This window comes from Bactrocera oleae, unplaced genomic scaffold, assembly GCF_042242935.1.
Source record: "Bactrocera oleae isolate idBacOlea1 unplaced genomic scaffold, idBacOlea1 ctg00000033.1, whole genome shotgun sequence".
Taxonomy (NCBI): Eukaryota; Metazoa; Arthropoda; class Insecta; order Diptera; family Tephritidae; genus Bactrocera; species Bactrocera oleae.
The window spans coordinates 5,001-12,500 of NW_027212774.1; the positions used below are offsets into that span (position 1 = coordinate 5,001).

Here is a 7,500-nt window from a genome sequence, read left to right on the forward strand (position 1 = left end):
CTATGAAGTAAAATATAAAGTCTATGAAGTAATAAATTTTTATATAAGTATAAAAAATATAAAGTCTATGAAGTAATGAATTTTCATATAAGTATTAAATGTATAAAGTCTATGAAGTAATAAATTTTCATATAAGTATTAATTGTATAAAGTCTATGAAGTAATAAATTTTCATATAAGTATTAATTGTATAAAGTCTATGAAGTAATAAATTTTCATATAAGTATTAATTGTATAAAGTCTATGAAGTAATAAATTTTCATATAAGTATTAATTGTATAAAGTAATAAATTTTCATATAAGTATTAATTGTATAAAGTCTATGAAGTAATGAATTTTCATATAAGTATTAAATGTATAAAGTCTATGAAGTAATAAATTTTCATATAAGTATTAATTGTATAAAGTCTATGAAGTAATAAATTTTCATATAAGTATTAATTGTATAAAGTCTATGAAGTAATAAATTTTCATATAAGTACTAAATGTATAAAGTCTATGAAGTAATAAATTTTCATATAAGTAGTAAATATATAAAGTCTATGAAGTAATAAATTTTCATATAAGTATTAAATGTATAAAGTCTATGAAGTAAAATATAAAGTCTATGAAGTAATAAATTTTTATATAAGTATAAAAAATATAAAGTCTATGAAGTAATGAATTTTCATATAAGTATTAAATGTATAAAGTCTATGAAGTAATAAATTTTCATATAAGTATTAATTGTATAAAGTCTATGAAGTAATAAATTTTCATATAAGTATTAATTGTATAAAGTCTATGAAGTAATAAATTTTCATATAAGTATTAATTGTATAAAGTCTATGAAGTAATAAATTTTCATATAAGTATTAATTGTATAAAGTCTATGAAGTAATAAATTTTCATATAAGTAGTAAATATATAAAGTCTATGAAGTAATAAATTTTCATATAAGTATTAATTGTATAAAGTCTATGAAGTAATAAATTTTCATATAAGTATTAATTGTATAAAGTCTATGAAGTAATAAATTTTCATATAAGTACTAAATGTATAAAGTCTATGAAGTAATAAATTTTCATATAAGTAGTAAATATATAAAGTCTATGAAGTAATAAATTTTCATATAAGTATTAAATGTATAAAGTCTATGAAGTAAAATATAAAGTCTATGAAGTAATAAATTTTTATATAAGTATAAAAAATATAAAGTCTATGAAGTAATGAATTTTCATATAAGTATTAAATGTATAAAGTCTATGAAGTAATAAATTTTCATATAAGTATTAATTGTATAAAGTCTATGAAGTAATAAATTTTCATATAAGTATTAATTGTATAAAGTCTATGAAGTAATAAATTTTCATATAAGTATTAATTGTATAAAGTCTATGAAGTAATAAATTTTCATATAAGTATTAATTGTATAAAGTCTATGAAGTAATAAATTTTCATATAAGTATTAATTGTATAAAGTCTATGAAGTAATGAATTTTCATATAAGTATTAAATGTATAAAGTCTATGAAGTAATAAATTTTCATATAAGTATTAATTGTATAAAGTCTATGAAGTAATAAATTTTCATATAAGTATTAATTGTATAAAGTCTATGAAGTAATAAATTTTCATATAAGTAGTAAATATATAAAGTCTATGAAGTAATAAATTTTCATATGAGTATTAAATGTATAAAGTCTATGAAGTAAAATATAAAGTCTATGAAGTAATAAATTTTTATATAAGTATAAAAAATATAAAGTCTATGAAGTAATGAATTTTCATATAAGTATTAAATGTATAAAGTCTATGAAGTAATAAATTTTCATATAAGTATTAAATGTATAAAGTCTATGAAGTAATAAATTTTCATATAAGTATTAAATATGAAGTCATACAAGTTAAAAATTTAAAAAAAAAATCGATTGTAAAAATACTTTTGATGTTATTAGTTGTATTATGACCATGACGATATTTGAAAATGATATAAATTACCCACGTATATATGAGTTTTTAAATTTTAAATAGGTTAAAAGAATTTTTCCATATATTTTCGGGTTGGTAACGTCAACATGGGAGAGAACATTTATAACAAATTTGCACAAATCTGCTCAAATTGACATATACTGAAATAGTACTTATATGAAAATTTATTGCTTCATAGACTTTATACATTTAGTACTTATATGAAAATTTTTTACTGCTAGGAAATGTATTATACTTTTATATATTTGAATTCCTTATGTTAGTTTATTAGTAAGAAATTGTTTTTAAATACTTATAAGTATGAATATTACTATACTTATATGATTTATGTATTTAGTACTTGTATGAAAATTTTCATACTTGTATGACTTTATTTACTTAGTATTTATATGGAAATATTTTTTACTTTATATGTATTTTTAAGTAAATATGAAAATGAAAGTTGATTTTGTGTGCCTTTTTATTCCTGGTTTTTATACAGTTAGTTTAAATAGAAATAGATTTTGTTTTATACAAAACTCTATATTCTGTACTAACATATTGTATATAATGAGCGTTTTTTATTCCTGGTTTTTATACAGTTAGTTTAAATAGAAATAGATTTTGTTTTATACAAAATTCTATATTCTGTACTAACATATTGTATATAATGAGCGTTTTTTATTCCTGGTTTTTATACAGTTAGTTTAAATAGAAATAGATTTTGTTTTATACAAAACTCTATATTCTGTACTAACATATTGTATATAATGAGCGTTTTTTATTCCTGGTTTTTATACAGTTAGTTTAAATAGAAATAGATTTTGTTTTATACAAAACTCTATATTCTGTACTAACATATTGTATATAATAGCGTTTTTTATTCCTGGTTTTTATACAGTTAGTTTAAATAGAAATAGATTTTGTTTTATACAAAACTCTATATTCTGTACTAACATATTGTATATAATGAGCGTTTTTTATTCCTGGTTTCCTACAGTTAGTTTAAATAGAAATAGATTTTGTTTTATACAAAAACATAAAAAATCTATTATTCTATACTAACATATTGTAGAAATAAATATTAAACAATATTTTAGTTTTATTTGTGAGCTATTCTAATATTTACTCATAAAATATATGTGTAAAAGGATGGTTTTTAAATAAAATAAAATATTAATGTGTTGCACCCGAAAATACTTTTTATCATATATTTATTATTGAAATAAATATAATAGAATTTGAAATTATTAATTTCAAATCAAGAAAAAAATGTATATACTCTTAAAAAAAGGTATATATATTACTATATGCATTGAAATAAAGTAAAATGTATAGAATGATATTATTTGAAAATTTTGCCAATATAAGAAGAAATATCGTTCTTACATAATAATTAAATAATAATATGTATAGAGAACGAAAATTCTTTTCACGATACCAAAACAAAAATTAAAAAAATCCATTACAAAATCACACAATAGAAATGAAATATAATGAAAAAAAATATAATAAAGAAAGAAACATAGAAAAATTGTTGTGTATATTGTAAATGTTTTTATGTTTTGTGTATTTGTGTATAATTTTCAAATAAGAAAATATCATTTTAAACTTTTATATAATATAAAAAATATTATATAAAAAAGAAATATATATTATTCTGGTTGATCCTGCCAGTAGTTATATGCTTGTCTCAAAGATTAAGCCATGCATGTCTAAGTACAAACAAATTAAAAGTGAAACCGCAAAAGGCTCATTATATCAGTTATGGTTCCATAGATCGTTAACAGTTACTTGGATAACTGTGGTAATTCTAGAGCTAATACATGCAAAATAAACACGGACCTTTTGGAACGTGTGCTTTTATTAGGCTAAAACCAAGCGATTATTCGATCGTTATATTGGTTGAACTCTAGATAACTTGCAGATCGTATGGTCTCGTACCGACGACAGATCTTTCAAATGTCTGCCCTATCAACTTTTGATGGTAGTATCTAGGACTACCATGGTTGCAACGGGTAACGGGGAATCAGGGTTCGATTCCGGAGAGGGAGCCTGAGAAACGGCTACCACATCTAAGGAAGGCAGCAGGCGCGTAAATTACCCACTCCCAGTTCGGGGAGGTAGTGACGAAAAATAACAATACAGGACTCATATCCGAGGCCCTGTAATTGGAATGAGTACACTTTAAATCCTTTAACAAGGACCTATTGGAGGGCAAGTCTGGTGCCAGCAGCCGCGGTAATTCCAGCTCCAATAGCGTATATTAAAGTTGTTGCGGTTAAAACGTTCGTAGTTGAATTTGTGCTTCATACGGGTAGTACAACTATAATTGTGGTATGTACATTACCTTATGTATGTAAGCGTATTACCGGTGGAGTTCTTATATATAATTAATACAATGTATTTTTTATATATTCCTCCTATTTAAACCTGCTTCAGTGCTCTTCATCGAGTGTTGTTGTGGGCCGGTACAATTACTTTGAACAAATTAGAGTGCTTAAAGCAGGCTCCAAATGCCTGAATATTTTGTGCATGGAATAATGAAATAAGACCTCTGTTCTACTTTCATTGGTTTTTAGATCAAGAGGTAATGATTAATAGAAGCAGTTTGGGGGCATTAGTATTACGACGCGAGAGGTGAAATTCTTGGACCGTCGTAAGACTAACTTAAGCGAAAGCATTTGCCAAAGATGTTTTCATTAATCAAGAACGAAAGTTAGAGGTTCGAAGGCGATCAGATACCGCCCTAGTTCTAACCATAAACGATGCCAGCTAGCAATTGGGTGTAGCTACTACTATGGCTCTCTCAGTCGCTTCCCGGGAAACCAAAGCTTTTGGGCTCCGGGGGAAGTATGGTTGCAAAGCTGAAACTTAAAGGAATTGACGGAAGGGCACCACCAGGAGTGGAGCCTGCGGCTTAATTTGACTCAACACGGGAAAACTTACCAGGTCCGAACATAAGCGTGTAAGACAGATTGATAGCTCTTTCTCGAATCTATGGGTGGTGGTGCATGGCCGTTCTTAGTTCGTGGAGTGATTTGTCTGGTTAATTCCGATAACGAACGAGACTCAAATATATTAAATAGATGCTTTCAGGATTATGGTGTTGAAGCTTATATAGCCTTCATTCATGCGTTCATCTTGAATGTACAAGTGTTTGAATGTGTTTATATAAGTGGAGTCGTACCTGTTGGTTTGTCCCATTATAAGGACACTAGCTTCTTAAATGGACAAATTGCGTCTAGCAGTAACGAGATTGAGCAATAACAGGTCTGTGATGCCCTTAGATGTCCTGGGCTGCACGCGCGCTACAATGAAAGTATCAACGTGTATTTCCTAGACCGAGAGGTCCGGGTAAACCGCTGAACCACTTTCATGCTTGGGATTGTGAACTGAAACTGTTCACATGAACTTGGAATTCCCAGTAAGTGTGAGTCATTAACTCGCATTGATTACGTCCCTGCCCTTTGTACACACCGCCCGTCGCTACTACCGATTGAATTATTTAGTGAGGTCTCCGGACGTGATCACTGTGACGCCTTGTGTTTCACGGTTGTTTCGCAAAAGTTGACCGAACTTGATTATTTAGAGGAAGTAAAAGTCGTAACAAGGTTTCCGTAGGTGAACCTGCGGAAGGATCATTATTGTGTTCCTATCCGAAAAGAAAAAAAAAATAATTATATAAAAACAAAATAAAAAAAAAGAATAAAAAAGAAAAAAAAGTTTTCTTTTTGTTCTTTTCATTCAAAATGTTTTGAATTATACAATGTTTTGAATGTTTTTCTGTTTTTTTTTTTTTTTTTAACTCCTTGTAATGCATTATGACAATATATATTATATTGTGAACTTCGCATACATTGTATTTGAACGCAATAAAAAAACCTTTAAACATATAGCTGTACTTATTATTTATATAGAAAATAATATTTAATTGTGATATTTATATAAAATATTATAAATGATAAGTTAACTTGTTCACATTAACGTGTGTAATACCTTTTTTTTATGGTATTTTCTATTTGTGATTAAAAACATGTTGAAAAATTTAAAAAAAGAAAACGCACAAATAGAGAAGAAAATAATATATAAAAGGTATTACTGTTTTTGTTGACCTAAGACATGCGCAGCTGCAAATGTTTGGGTTTAAAATTACAATTTATTGAAAGATGTTTTAAACTTATGTATTAAAAATTTATTATTGATTAATTATTAATACTTTCAATAAATTAAAATTCTTTGACTTTGAATTAAAAAAATACAAAAAAATTATCACTCTAAGCGGTGGATCACTCGGCTCATGGGTCGATGAAGAACGCAGCAAACTGTGCGTCATCGTGTGAACTGCAGGACACATGAACATCGACATTTTGAACGCATATTGCGGTCCATGCTGTTATGTACTTTAATTAATTTTAAAGTGCTGCTTGGACTACATATGGTTGAGGGTTGTAAGACTATGCTAAATTAGTTGCTTATTCTTTTAGTCAATTAATAGAATTTAAGCATATGGCATATTATTGGATTGTATTTTTCAATCCATAATATTAATAGCATAAAAAGAAATATAGAAAATATATTCTTGAATACCTCATATTTGAACGAAAATTTATGATAAATGAGAATCTTAGTATTCCCATAAAAGAAAAAATTTTCAACATTATTTAAATTATATTAAATAATACATAAGAGGAATGTCTAGCATAAAATAAATTTTTATTCTAGAATTAATTCACTCTATTGTATTGAGAAAAATTTATAATAAAAAAAAATATATGATATGTGGAGGAATAATGTTGTTAATTTTATTAATTATTATATTATGAATTTTAAAAAGGGATGAAAAGATTGAATAATATTGAGTAATCAAGATATAAAAATATATTTCTTTAAAATAGCAAATAGCAAAAAAATTAAATAAAAATAAACAAATCAATCTAAAATATATTTTATACAACCTCAACTCATATGGGACTACCCCCTGAATTTAAGCATATTAATGAGGGGAGGAAAAGAAACTAACAAGGATTTTCTTAGTAGCGGCGAGCGAAAAGAAAATAGTTCAGCACTAAGTCACTTTGTCTATATGGCAAATGTGAGATGCAGTGTATGGAATATCTTAATATCTAGTATGAGAAATTAACGATTTAAGTCCTTCTTAAATGAGGCCATTTACCCATAGAGGGTGCCAGGCCCGTATAACGTTAATGATTACTAGAAAGATATTTCCAAAGAGTCGTGTTGCTTGATAGTGCAGCACTAAGTGGGTGGTAAACTCCATCTAAAACTAAATATAACCATGAGACCGATAGTAAACAAGTACCGTGAGGGAAAGTTGAAAAGAACTCTGAATAGAGAGTTAAATAGTACGTGAAACTGCTTAGAGGTTAAGCCCGATGAACCTGAATATCCATTATGAAAAATTCATCATTATAACTGTAGTATTTAATTTTAAATATTATAGTAATAGTGTGCATTTTTTTCATATAAGGACATTGTAATCTATTAACATAATAAAATATTTATCAAAAGATCATTGGTTTTTAAGTTT

The 7,500-nt window shown here is 26.3% G+C and overlaps 3 non-coding genes across 3 annotated transcripts in view; all 3 read left to right on the top strand.

Annotated features, from left to right (window-relative positions):
• The first annotated feature begins 3,606 nt into the window (after positions 1 to 3,606).
• Positions 3,607 to 5,596, top strand: LOC138858859 (small subunit ribosomal RNA). Its single transcript, XR_011397884.1, has one exon. It is a non-coding gene; the product is annotated as a small subunit ribosomal RNA (ribosomal RNA).
• Positions 5,597 to 6,222: 626 nt separating this feature from the next.
• On the top strand, positions 6,223 to 6,401 carry LOC138858857 (5.8S ribosomal RNA). The gene has a single exon (XR_011397882.1). It is a non-coding gene; the product is annotated as a 5.8S ribosomal RNA (ribosomal RNA).
• A 502-nt stretch (positions 6,402 to 6,903) lies between these two features.
• LOC138858861 (large subunit ribosomal RNA) overlaps positions 6,904 to 7,500 on the top strand; it is a 3,977-nt gene continuing 3,380 nt past the window's right edge. Inside the window, exon 1 of the ribosomal RNA XR_011397886.1 lies at positions 6,904 to 7,500. This exon is cut by the window's right edge and continues 3,380 nt beyond it. This is a non-coding gene — a ribosomal RNA (large subunit ribosomal RNA).